The sequence below is a fragment of the Dipodomys merriami genome, unplaced genomic scaffold (assembly GCF_024711535.1).
Source record: "Dipodomys merriami isolate MVZ:Mamm:240054 unplaced genomic scaffold, mDipMer1.0.p SCAF_413, whole genome shotgun sequence".
Lineage (NCBI taxonomy): Eukaryota > Metazoa > Chordata > Mammalia > Rodentia > Heteromyidae > Dipodomys > Dipodomys merriami.
In genome coordinates this window covers 832,608-847,333 of record NW_027205749.1, presented here as the reverse complement: position 1 = coordinate 847,333, position 14,726 = coordinate 832,608, and the positions used below count along the sequence as shown (strand labels likewise).

At 32.5% G+C, this 14,726-nt stretch overlaps 1 pseudogene; it reads left to right on the top strand.

Annotated features, from left to right (window-relative positions):
- The first annotated feature begins 784 nt into the window (after window positions 1-784).
- LOC138807167 (U6 spliceosomal RNA) lies at window positions 785-884 on the top strand (annotated as a pseudogene).
- Window positions 885-14,726: the final 13,842 nt, after the last annotated feature.

Below are 14,726 nucleotides of genomic sequence, written 5' to 3'. Positions count from 1 at the left end.
GATTAAAACATTACCAAATTAAGTCCTAATATCCGGGAGAAACATATGGACTTCTCCAGGAGCTATGGAAATATTGGTTGATAGAAAGTCAGTAGTGTAAGTTCCTGCCTGGTTGGATGGTAGACTGGCCAGGATATTAGGTAAACATGCATATGAACAATTTTTTCACCTTCTTGGCTTTAGCTACTTTTGAAATGATAGGTATAATAAACAATTATATTTTGATAAAATACCTTCTATTCTGAACAATTCGGTCTGAAGTGTTCATCTCTCTATGAACCCTTGTAACTAAGATTAGTTTTGTTCCAGTAAGACAATCTATGCTGTCAGGGTAAGATGTTCTGGTTGGTCTGTTCCTACATGGAAGAAGGGTAAAGGTTCAGGAAGACATTTGTACCACTGCGACCTCATTTAGGAAATTTTAAGCTGCAGAAATTTAGAAGTAGCTTTTAAGCAAGGCTTACTTTGAATCCATTAGCTCCACAAAGTTAACTCAGTTGATAAGTAAGTACTTGAAAAGCCATCACCTTTGGATTTAGCTATAAAGGCTTCAAAATATGATCAAATTTAAAATGAAAACGACAAAATAGTCATTGACAAAAAATTGCAAATGTGAGTAATCGACCAAACAATGTAAGTTTTTCCCACTATACACAGAAATTTAGAGAAATAAGATCAATAGCATTTTAGGGACAATAAGGGTTCCTTGTTACAAATAGGCAACCAAGGATATATGCCTGTATAAAGATTGCATCATTAACTACTTAAATTTAGAGGATACTACATGCTTCAGCAGCAGGTCTACCCAAATGACAACAATACAGAGATTAACATGGCACTTGCAGAAGGATGATACAATAATTCGTGAAATATTCCATATTTTTCATTCTACAAATGCAAGAAATGACAAACAGTTACTAAAAAGTTGATTACAAAAACACAAGTGTAACAATACATGTAATTCATAGAATTAAAGGTTAGTTTGACATCAGTGTATTAAATCTTCACCTTAGAAAGGCCCTTACATAGCATAGCCTTTACAAAACTTGAATTTTTTATATGGAATGTAATCTGAAAGGACGCATTTATTAATGAATCTATATATTATAAAACAATGTAGACTTCAAAGTATTATATCTAGAAGATAATGAAATAGATTATGGACTCTATACAAACGTAGATATACTTTTTTTTTCAGACAAGCACCAGGAATAACTTTAGTTTCTATACTATACAACAGATAAGTTAAAATTTTAAAAAAATGACAAGCTCTGCAGAAATCATTATAGATGCATACAATCAACTCTTGAATACATTTTGACATCAAAGTGAGGCAATTCACGTGGAAGAATACCATGGAATCCATGAATTTTTAAATTAAGATATTGCTGTTGCTTTTTATTATCAAAATATTTTGTAAGGACACAAAGGATGGAATGGCACCTTTGAAATTTAAGAAACTTAACCAAACCATTACTACATAAGAGAATAATTTGTACAGCTTTCCACAACTTCAAAGAGGTAGTGATACATACTTATCCTTTTGGCAATATCAAATGCAGTTTCTTCCAAGTTGTTCTTCAGACCCGGTTTGATACAATGGTTCAACAGAAGGAGATAGAACATATCTTTGCTATTTCTATTCCCAGCAGCAAGATGCAAGGGCGTCAAGATGCCATTAGTTTTGGGATTGGTATCTGGATCATGATGAATTAAGAAAGAATCCATTCTGGTATTATTCCATATATAAGTACTAAGCAGGGGTGCCAAGTCATTCACAGTTATTGCATGAATATCTGCCTTGAGCTACCAACTCATGGACAATATCTATATGTCCACTCTAGGCTTCCCGATGAAGAGGGGTATACTTATCCTCATTCCTGGTATTCATGTGAGTGGCCTTTTGGGAAAGTAGTCTCTGCACTGCAGTAAGCCGATTAATTTCGGCATCCCAAAGAAGAAATTTGCTTGCATTCTTCTCCATTATTTTATTGCAATTGATACCATTCCTCACGTTTTCATCTTGTTCCTTGTCTTCATCAGAATTGCCTAACCAGAGAATTTGAGTACTAGTGTGAATGAGGTGTCCATGTATATCCCCAATAGTTCACGTTGGTTGAACTGGTCAGAAAAATCCGGTGAATTTTCTGCATGTTTTTCCACCATGATTTATTTTCTCTTTTTCCATTTTTACTATTTTAAATTATTCTAACTGGAGAGTAGGAAATTGATAGAGAGCAGAGGAAAGACTTTCCTCTGTATTCAAATGAAAAGAATGAAAATGAGGACCAGTGGTGTCTTCATGTGCAGCTTATTCTAGAAATGAGAAAAGAGGAAACAATGCCTTCTACGTAAATGATTTGGGAAATACAATGATATAGTGTAAGAGAACTTACTATTCAATATATGAGCTTTAAGAGTTTCTAATACATTCATTATTTATTGGTACTCAGCATTAGAAAAAATGTATAATGCAGTAGTAAAATAAAAGTCCTTTGCATGACTACTTAAATTACATTTTTTTGTTTGGTTTTGTTTTGTTTTTATTGTGAAAATACTATACAGAGGGGTTACAATTACAGGGGCAAGATAGTGAGTACATTTCTTATCAAGCATTTTAGCCTCCTCCTTTGTTTACCTTTCCCATCCCTTCCAGCCTCCCCCAGTCTCCCCACCCACTCCCTCCCCCCACCAAAGTTGTAAAGTTCGTTTTCAACGTGACAACGTGTACTTCTCATTGTGGCAACGATCTACTTGTATCCTTATTTAAGCGACTTATTTTTCCCCTTCCCTTCCACAAATTATACCGACATCAAATACAGTGAAAGCAAGGGGTACACTATGGGGGAGGGACATACAAAGCAACAAATAATCTTATAAATACGTTAGAAACAAATGCATGAAAGAAAAAAATATTTAAATACATATCTTTGGGTTCATTTTCCTAACTTCACCTTATCTGATCTTTTTTGCTTGACTCATACATATACTAGCTATTGCAAATAAGGGAAACCATGGGACCTATGTTTCTTTGGGCTTGGCTTACTTCACTTAATATAATTTTTTCCAAGTCTTTCCATTTCCTAAAAAATGGGGCAATGTCATTCTTTCTGATGGAGGCATAGAATTCCATTGTGTATATATTCCACATTTGCTTGATCCATTCAACTACCGAGGGGCATCTGTGTTGCTTCCATCTGGGCTGGAAAGGTGGCTCAGTGTTAGAGTGCTTTTCTTGCAGCTTACTACAGTGCGGAGACTAATTTCCAAAAAGGCCACTCATATGAATGCTAGGGCTGATGATGAGTATACCCCTCTTCCTCAGGAAGCCTAGAGTGGACACTTTGACATTGTCCATGAGTTGGTAGCTCAAGGCAGATATTCACGCAATTACTGTGAATGTCTGGACACCCCTGCACAGTGCTTATATGTGAAACGTATTGCAACAGTACACACACACACACACACACACACACACACACACACACACACACACACACACACACACACACACACACACACATAAGATTTCTTCTTAAGTATTTTTTGTGTATGGTCTTAAGAAGAAATTTACATTACTAACTTGAATTTCTGACAGAACAATATAATCACTATACATCTTGCTTCTATACTCTCAATATTAAATTGCTATCCAAGTATGTGCAATAGATAAGTATAGGAAAAAGTAGGAGCCACAGTGTTGGCTCATGTCTTTATTCCGAGATAATCAGAAAGACTAAATTTGATGATTTTGGTTTGAAACCAGACCAATAAAAAAACGTCCATTAGATTCTGGTTTGAAAGTAACCAGCATAAGCTAGAAATGGAGCTGTGGTACAAGCAATATAATGCTAGCCTTGAAAAAACTAAAAAAAAAACAAAAAAAAAACAAATTCTGGGACAGAGCTAGGCCCTGAGTTCAAGCTCTAGTATTAGTATTTAACTAATGAAAGAATGAATTAGTTAAATAATTACCTAAAATAAATTAAGTGGTCACATGTTGAGGGGCAGATAAAATGTAACTACCATGGTGACTGGATTATGTATTATTTTGTAATAAGGCAAATTATCATTCGTCCTATTCATTAATATTTTTTTGTAAAATAAACCCTGAATTTGGCATGCATGTGTATGTGTGTGTACTTGTGCACACATGTGTGTTTATGTATGTGTGTGTGTGTGTGTGTGTGTGTGTTGTTGTTGCAATGTTGCTTGCCAATATGAACAGGGTCATGCTGAAATGAACTGTGTTGCAATGTTTTTTATTTATCAGTGTTCTGTCCTGTCATTTCAGTGGAACCACCCTTCTGTACATTTTATTTGTTTATAACATCACCATAATCAAAGCATTTACAACATAAGTTAGATAAAAGAGATCATTTTCAGTTCTTAATATACGTTAGGTAAAAAGATGAATAAATAATTAGGTAGTAAGTTATTGCTGTAAGATGACTGTCAGTACAAAATATGTATTTGACTTCTTAAATTGGTTATATTTTTAAGAAATATTCATGGAGTGATTTTGACCGACTTGACCAAATAGGTATTACTCTCTGGTTATTTCTGTGAAACTCAAGGTGGATAAACTCTTTCCGGATTTCTGTTGAAAATAACTTTCTTTGTAAGATCGTATCTATTCACACTAAGTTAATAAACCCCGTATTTTTTTTGTTTTTTTTGTTTTTGTTTTTTTGTCGGTCATGGGGCTTGAACAAAACCACGTATTTTTAAGGTTTGAATATCACATCATATTGACTGAAAATCAGGATTGTAGCTATGCTTGTTAGATATATATTAAAAAAAAACTAAAACCTGTGTCATCTCCAGGTTGTGGATGCATTTGAAGTTGTTTTGCACATACAAAGGTTTCTTCATTAATGGTTCTTTTGTGGGAGTAACTATCACAACTTTAACAAATAAGGCTTTTCAAATATCTTTTCCAATATAAATAACATCCCAGAGCGAGTCTTGCAATTTCTGAAAACCATTTAAATATTTTAGTAATATTTTAGTTCATTGACTATACAGCTAAAGACATTTCTGAAAAAATATTGTTAAGATCTGAAAATGTAAGTGGGTATATAGGTTTTTTTATGGATCATTTTATGAAAAGCCAGTTTTTATGAAAGTAAAAGAAATAGAATAAATAATGTAAGTGAATTGGGTAACCTAATTATTAGTATAATTTTGTTTTTTATTAGCACTGTCTCCTTTGAATGTAGATGATGCAGTTAAATTATTTTTTGTCACTGTGCTTCAGTAATTTTTAGAATCTTTGTAGTTATAAGAATGAATTTGTAGTACAAATAAAAGCCTTTTAATATGATTAGGATTAAACTTGTGTTTTGTGTTCTACCCCCATGAAAATGACTTATTTTCAAGTGTTAATAGTTTATAATTGAATCTTCACTATTATAAGAAATTTTGAAAAAAAATGGTACTATTTATGTCTTTATTTTGGGGGAAGTGGTCCGGTAGTGGGGCTGGAACTCTGGGCACTGTCCCTAAGCTCTTCAGCTCAAGTCTAGCGCTCTACCACTTGAGCCACAGCGTCACTTCCAGCTTTTTTCTTTTTTCTTGTGTGGTGCTAAGGAATCGAACCCAGGGCTTCATGAATGCAAGGCAAGTGCTCTACCACTAAGCCACCTACCCCGCCCTTCATGTCTTTTTAAACCAATAGTATTCACAAGTTGCTGAGTCTTTAATTCATACTTAGGTCTTGGTGTCTATGATTTTTTATCCTCTCATTCCTAACATTAATGATAGTTCAGAGTGCATTTTTCAGTATAGGAAAGGTAAAATATGTATCTGGGGTCAAAGGTGATTTTTATATCAGTGTTGCTTTAATAGCATTTTAAAGTAGTACCTTTCTCTCAAAATGTTGGGTATAAAAAGCAATCAAAATACTTAGAAAGGTAAACAACTTAGTTGACCTACAATGTGGAAATGATTGGTCCATCAGACCTGCAGTCTGTTTCCATCAGGAATTGGGGAGGTCATTCTTTCAGTAAGACAGTGTTAAACAGAGATAGGGTCCCCAGGCAGTGCAGTGTTGAGTGAAGGGATAAAATATGATTTCTACTATTTTGAGCTAGAAATCAAGAATGTTACACTTTAGCAGTTCCTTTCACCAGGGAGGTATGCATTGATTATGAACTTTGAGTTTTCATATTACAGTTCCCTATTTTCTAACAAAGATAAAGTGAAATATTGTGAAAGTGAAAACAATAATTCTGGGAAATTTTCCTAAAATTTGTAGACTAAGTGCTGGTATTTTCGTCATAAAATAGAATGAGATTAATTGATACAGTGGGAGATGATCCTCAGGCTAACACTTACCATGTGTGCAATGTTATACTAGTAATTCCAACTCTGAAGACTTCAATGTTATCATCCAAGAATTAAAAATGTAAGTAGTTCAACTTTATGGAATTATTGTGAGGATTAAATTATATACCATAGGTAAAGTACTTGGAAAAACATTCAATTAGCATTTGGCACATTCTACCTGTTATTTTATCATGTGATGAATTCTAACATTTTTACTATGATTTTATATGTGCAATGTGAGGTACTGATATTCATTGCATTGATCACTTTTCTGTCACTATGAGGAAAATACCTGCAAAGAAAGTTTCTGAGGAGGAAATTATTATATTGACTCATGGTTTAAGAGAACACAGTTTAAGATCAAATGTCTCCATTATTATTAATCATATTTTTATTATCTTAACTAGGTGTACACGGAAATTTCCATTCAAAAAATGAGTTTTTTTAATATAATGGATCTTTATATAACTTTTCCCTACCCTTCCAAACCTCACCCCACTTTAATTTTTTCAAGTTTCATATTATTTGCATTGAATATTATGTCTTCACTTTTTTCCTCCATAACTCTCTTTATTCCTTCCCTTTGACTTCCCCTCACATCTTCCAAGTGATAGTTTCCTGGTATTAATTTAGTTGGATTAAAAGTTCAATTTTATAAGAAATTACACCTTTAAATATTAAATACTGCTCTGAAAAATGAAAGCTTTGGTTAATACTGTTGTTTAACTTGCATAAAATTCTGGCTTCCAAATATGCGACAGAACATGGGTCCTTTGTGTGTCAGGCTCTGACTTCGTTTACTTAACATATTTTTAGATCTATCCCTTTCTTTGCAAATAATGTAACAGTCCTCATAATAGATAGGTGCAACCCAATTGTATATATATGACATATTTCCTCCAAACATCCCCCTGCCAAAAGGCATCTTCGCTGTTTCCATGACTTGGCTGTGGTGAATATTGCAGTAATGAACAAGGTTGTGAAAGTGATTTTACTGTAACCTTTTGGAAGAATTCATCACTATATTTCTGGGAGCAATCCTCTAGTCAGTTTTCTAGAATAAGCTCATCCTTCCTTTCATCTCCATCACAACGTATTGCAAGTCCTCAAAACACACTATCCTATACATGTCTCAATAAGCTAAAACCACACTGTGTCCATATTCTTTCAATATATTTTTAATACTTACATAAATTTAGTGAGAACCTTCTATGTACTTTCCTAATATATGAATGAGAGACACAACAACAAAATAAAACTAAGAAATATACATTTTAATTAGGTATTATAATATTTAAAATCTTTTTCAGCTCTAACTCATAGCCTCACTTACTATTATTTTAATCTTTATTTGATTATTTCATCAATCCCCTAAATTATAACACGTGAGTTAAATACACACAAAAAGTGTGGTTTGATTTTGACATTCATGTGTGAGGATGCACAATATGGGCAAATAGATGGATTGGAATTAATAGCAATTATCCATTTTGTTAAAGTAGAGATGGTTTTTTCTAAACTGATACATATTTCATTCAACAAAAAGAAACGTGTAACAATTCCCTTTGTTTTTCTTCTCATTAACTTTTGTTTCCATTTTATTTTATAATGAAGGATGATTTCATATATGTACTGTAGATAGAAAAATATGTTAAACTATTTCTATCTGTATGCATTGATATATACATACATACATATATTACACAGGTTACAATGATAATTTATAACTTCTATAAGTATACAATTTACTAAATTATTAAAAACATCGATGGCTCATGCCTGGAATCCAGGTTTCTCAGGAGGCTGAGATCTGATGAACATGGTTTAAAGCCATCCTGGGCAGGAAAGTCCATGAGCCTCTTATCTCCAAACAACCAATGGAAAATAAGAATTCGAACTGTGGCTCAAAGGAATAGAGTGATAGCCTTGAGAGAAAAAGCTCAGGGACATCACCCAGGCACTTAGTTCAAGAACTACAATCTACCCCAAAAAATCTATTTAATTTACACCTGTGTAAGTAGCGTATTTCCATCACCCAAATGCACATCCATGCTCATCTGCAAAATAACTCTGTTTTGTCTGAAGTACCACTAAACATTATCACTAAAGTAGCATTGGAACGTGCATTCATTCTATCTCTCTAATGGATTTTTCTCCACTAAAATACTCAAGTGTTACAATTATTCCAATTATTTAAAATCATAGCTTTTTTCTTTAATACCCCTAATATTACAGTTTGAATTCAGTGTCTTGTGCCCCCTAAATGGATGTTCTTACCACTTTGTCATGTGCCCATCCCTAAATTATCCTGATAATCTTTCAGATAGAAACTGGCTTCCTACTTGTGTATGATCTTGGACTCAGTCCACTTTATCTTATTCTTCCGGGAATTTAGAATAACAAGTGCATGGTATTATGCACAGTTTTTTCTGTATAGTCTGGGCTTTAGCCACTGTTCTCACATCAGTGCACTCCCATGTAGTCAGGATTTTCATAAGCTTGTCATAGCTGATTTTTTTTAAAAAAAATCTTTGCATTTCCTGCAGGTTCATGAGTGCTGAATTAATTTGTGTTTTCTTGTCTTGTTTTGTTTCATTTGAATGTATGTGTTTAGTTGTTCCTCAATTTTCCTTTTGTTTCCTTCCCCGATGTTCTTACCTAAAGTGCTGAGAAACCAATTCTTCTTTCTCAAGATAGTCAGGGTGAACATTATTTATTCCAAAGCAATTTCAGTAACATTTAAGCATCTTCATATCTATGAATGGTATACAAATGCTAAGCGCTGAGAAGGGTGTTTTTACTTTCACATTAGTCTTTGTCATACACAGATCATGAAATATATGAAGATAATATAAATACAGATGCATGCCAGGAGGTGAAAAACCTATTATTAATTATTTGACAGAGGCTTCCCTTCTAGTGAAAGAAATATATTGCTTGATGCAGGATTTCACAAAATCATATTGCTAGGAAGAACCTAAGCAATCATCTAATACTATAGACTTGAGAATGATGAATTGACTTCCTGAATAATTTATTTTTGGGTCAAATAAAAGCAGGCTTCCAAAAAGAGTGTAGATTTTAGAGAAACATGATGAATTTTATGTAAATAGGTTCTTATCTGATTTCGTTAATTTGTGAACTAATACAGGGAATTAAAGTACAGTAAGGTAAAAAAATAAAGAACTTCACATTGAAATACTCATTTGTGTGTGTGTGTTCATGCACATGCGAGTATGCAAACACACATGTGCATGTGCTCATGCATGCATTCATCATTCTTGAGGCTTGATAGTGCCTGGGAACTATTCCTCAGCTTCTTTGACCAAGGATAGTGGTCTACCACTTCAGCCACTTCCGTTTTTTTTTTAAGATAATCTCTTGTATTTTCATTATTGGACTGGCTTTGAACAGTGGTCATGAGATTTCAGACTCCCGAGTAGCTAGTTAAGCTTATTCAGCCTCTGAGTACCTAGTTAAAATTCTGCCTGTCTTCTATGCTTCACTGCTCTTTCATTCATTTCCTGAGGTAATCACAAGCCTAAGTCATATATACGTCTAATTGCTTTAAAAATACTGTTATTGCTTGGCACTAGGGGGTCCTATCGGTACTCTTAACTATTTAGGATCCTTGAGAACAGAACACAGGCCAAAATTTTAGTGGAATTCCTTCTCAATCTATAGCTGGGTGCATTGGATCATTTCCACCATCCTTCACTATCTAGTTACTATGCTTGGAAGGACTGTGGATCCAGGCCAGTCAAGGTAGCAGGCTGGACAAGTTGGTGTTCATCTCGGATGCCATTGATAATGGGAAGGCTAAAAGGACAGATCAGGTGCATGTTCTTGTGGAAAGGAAAGCCCTATCCTAAAATTAACCACTGATATGACGACGGCCTCGCAAGAAAAATATACCCCAAGTTGAAAGACCCTGAATTTCCCTCAACCAAAGTAAGTATATACATGAACATTCAAAAACTTAGTAAAATCTGTTCTTTGCTCTAATATCAGCTTCATCTGATTATCATATGATGTGAAAGAATAGTTTCTTCATTAATCTTATAATAATTTAAAAAGACCTAAAAAATTCTTTCTCACTTATTAAGTGCAAATGAATGGTAAATTGCCTCATTTCTTACATATTTGACTACCACTATAAATTCATCTTATGATTATTATTAACAGTAATATATTCTGATTTATTACTTTACTTTGTAACAGTTTTGAAACTTTTTGCTTTTCTGCTGAAGTTGACATATTTAAATACTATCATCAAAGTATATTCCTTGGGTATTTAGGGCAGTTTTTTTACAATGTTTTTAACCAATGGCTTCTAAGAATTCTTAATTGGTATATCATTTGGTTTATTTTTAATTTCAATTTAATTTTATTTTAATGGTAATGTACGCAGGGGTTACAGTTACATAAATAAGGTAAAGTAATGAGTACATTTCATAGGGAAGGAACATTGTTATCTCTTCCATCGATTTTTTTGTACACTCAAAAGAAGAACTACTGATGCTTTTGCTGTTGCTCTTGATCCATGGGTACTTTTGCTTTCTTTGTTAATGCATTTTTATTATAAAATCGATATACAGAGGGTTTACACTTAATTAAGTCAACTAAAGAGTACACTTCATTTTATTTATTAAATTTCAAATTTTGGGCTTAAATGATTTCTTTTGTTTCTTTAGGGTAATTCATTTTTTCAGATTTGTAGGATTACTTAATTTATTTTTGCATGATTTTTACACATGTAAATTATTCAGACATATGTATTTTGCTTTTATAATATTTAACATGTGACTATTTAAAAATTGTTTTCTTAATTTTTAAATGGCTAATGATTTTAAATAAATTTATTTTCTTATAGTTATAAATGTATTTGTCCAGGTAACAAATACTGTATTTTCAAGAAGCACATACTTTATTAAGAAAGGCTTCATTACTTGGTCACTTTTTGGAAATATTTTTACTTGGATTAAAAGAAAAGTTTGAGCTCGGCATTGTGATTTGTGGTATCCATTTTCTAGCTATGGTGGGAAGTGTAAATAGGGTTTGTAATTCGAGAGATACTGAGAAACTCTGTGACCTTATTATAAAACTATTCAGAATGAAATGATTAGCGATAAAGCCATCGCTAGTGTTATATAGCGCACCTCGCTATCATGTTCTAAATCTTGAGTTAAAACACCAGTAACATCAATCTTTTGTCAAAATAAAAGGACACATGTTTCAAAATGTTTATTATTTAAATTTATTTGCAAAGATTCTCATGTCTTCTATTAATTTTCAATTTACTTAATCCAAGTATATTGTGATTATTTTATTTCTAATAAACTTTGAAATAGTACGAGCAATATTAAGATTACATATATTAACATACTTTTACTATTTGTGATAATTTCCTCGGTTTAATAAGATAATATAAATATTCCAAATGTGTGTATGTGGTGTGTATGTGTGTGTTTATGTAGTTTGTGTGTGTGTGTGCTTTGTGTGTACTTTGTAATGTTTGGGAAATCACACCATTGCTTCACACATGCTAGGCCAATGTTTTATCACTGGGATATACTACCTAGTTATAATCCAAATAAAGATTTAAATCATGACTTTGAAACTGTCATTCCTAGTATTTGTTTTCAAAATTACATATGATAAAATGTGATCCATATTCTATCCACGCTAGCAATTTTTATTGTTATTTAGAATATTCCCACTGCCTTTCCACTTCAAAACTCTTGTGTTTGTTATTAATAAAGGTTTTAATTTGCTTCTTTTCTCTCTTCTTTCTTTCTACCTTTAGAGTTTAGCTTTTCTTTCTCTTATTTCTTTGGGAATTAATTACATCCTATTCTTTGGGAATTAATTACATCCTATTACATTTCCTTACATTGTAACAGGTATATACAATGCTTTATTTTCTATTTTATTTTTCCCATTTTTCACTCACTTTTGGTCCAAACTATTACATGGATTAAAAAGACACTTGACTCAGGACACTTTACTTTTCTCCTTCTCTTCTCTGAAGTCTTTCTGTTTTTTGAAACACATATAGCTCCTATGTGGTCCATCATTTTTTCCCCTCTCACTCTCCTCTCTTGTACAGCTCAAGCTGTTATCATTCAGATTTTTTATGCTACAGCACTATCTAAATATTAACTCAGTCCTAAATTAATTTTAGTTGTTTCCAGTATTCTCTAAAGACATTTCTCTATGTATAATATCTGGGGTCTTGTGTTTTTCCAAGGTACAAAATATGAGTGACATCAAACATCTAGATATTTCTGTAGAATATTGGTCCACGTGCTCAATAAACTCATATGTAAATTCAAGGAATACAGGTCAGTCAGAAAAATCTTGTAAAATGGTGTCGCTTCAGCCTTCATACTAGCTTTGAATCTTATTACCATGTTTTGTAGTGAAGATAAAATAGTTCTACTATAAGAGCAGATACATAGAAGAATGTAACAGATTTGTCAAAAATAAATTCTTAGTTTTATGATCAATAGATTTGAAAACTATCCTATGACTTCATGAAATAAAAATAAAATCTTAAATGGGTGTATTGACACTATTGTCTCTCGAGATTTAAAGAATGATCTTAGACTACTACCTCAATCCTTTTTTTTTTTTTTTGTCATTCATGGGGCTTGAACTCTGGGTTTAGGCGCTGTCTGTGTGCTCTTCTGCTCAATGTGAGTGCCCTACCGCTTGAGTCACAGAATCAGATCTGATTTTCTAGGGGTTTCTTGGATATAAGATTCTCGTAGAAGTTCCTACCCGAGATGGCTTTAAACTGTGATCCTCAGATCTCAAACTCCTCAGTAGCTAGGGTTACAGATATGAGCTTCAGGCCCCCTTCCTGCCTCCAGACTTATACAAAAATTTAAAATAAAAATGTTTATCAAACTAAATGTGAGATGTGAAAACCTATAAGACATAAATGTAAAATTTCATGACATTGCATCAGTAAGGGTTTCTAAAAATTTGACATGAACAGCATCAGTGGCTAAAGAAAAGCAAGAATAAACTGGATTATATCAAGTGATATCTTTTCATAATTCAAAGGATACTATAACCGAAGTGAAAACATATCCAACAGATACAGGGAACATATTTGTTAATGCTACAATGTTAATGCTACAATATTTCTGAATCTTAAGTATTTTTATATCTTCTAATTCTATATAAATTTTCACCTGAATAGGATATTTCTTTGAAGAACATATGTAAATTAATAGTCAATAGGAGGAGCATATGAAATAAGTTCCTCTTTAGTTTCTAAGAAAAAAGACAAAGAAAACTCACACGTATGACCCTAATATAAAAAGATGACACAAAATATAGTAATGCATTTGTGGAGAAAATGATAAACTCTACATAGGAGAATGATTTGTATAATACTGCCATCATTTTGGCAAGCAAGTTTTCAAGTCTTCAAAAGGTCAAAGAGAATTGTATATGATCCAGCCATTACATTTCTATGTATGTATTAAAGAGAAGTAAAAAACTTGTTTGGAGAGGGAATGTAATTCCTTGACAGTGTACTTGAATAATATGTGTGAGACCCTGGAAATAATCCCCAAAAACAAATTTGAAAAGACACACTATAGAGGATGTATGCTGGACAAATTCCTGTAAGTGAATTTTATATCTATTTTAATGTCTGTTCTAAAATTTACAGCATTTCTATTTGAAGAAATGCAAGTTTGTGAAAATTAGGCTTGGAAAACCTATTATTGTACAATTTACTTCCAAAGCACTAAAATGTATACAATAAAATGAGATTATATATTGCATGTGAATTTCATGTCAGCAAAAAAGAAAACTATAGTTAAAAACACTTCACACAAATTGTAGAATACCTAAAAAGATGTTTTCATTGTTGGCTAAAAATTCTTTGTAAACTACAGCGTTTAAAACAAAAATGTGATTTCTGTGTATTTTGAGTTTTTTTGGTCCGTTTTTGTTTTGAGTTTATACAGAGATAACTCAATCAAAAAGTGTATGTGATAACTGTAAAATCTATTAATTATGCATCACTTATAAGTAATTGATAACCTTTTCTGGAAGAAACTTTTAGCAAATGACAGATGACCAAAATCTATGCATCTGCATTCTATGAAAGTCATATGTTATTTCCTCAATCCAATTTTATTCTCTACTTTGCTAGGAAAAAAATTATTCTTAAGGTAAGAGCCTATAGCAGTGAAAAGAAACAAAATACATAATCATCTTGATTTATTTGTGAAAATAACAAATTAAATAAAAGAATTCCACTTAAGCAACTCCAATATTAGTACCTATAAAGATGTTCCTGAATACCAATATCCATTGAATTTTTGGAATTTTAATTTCTACCAACATATAAAAACTAGAACAAGAAAACAAAT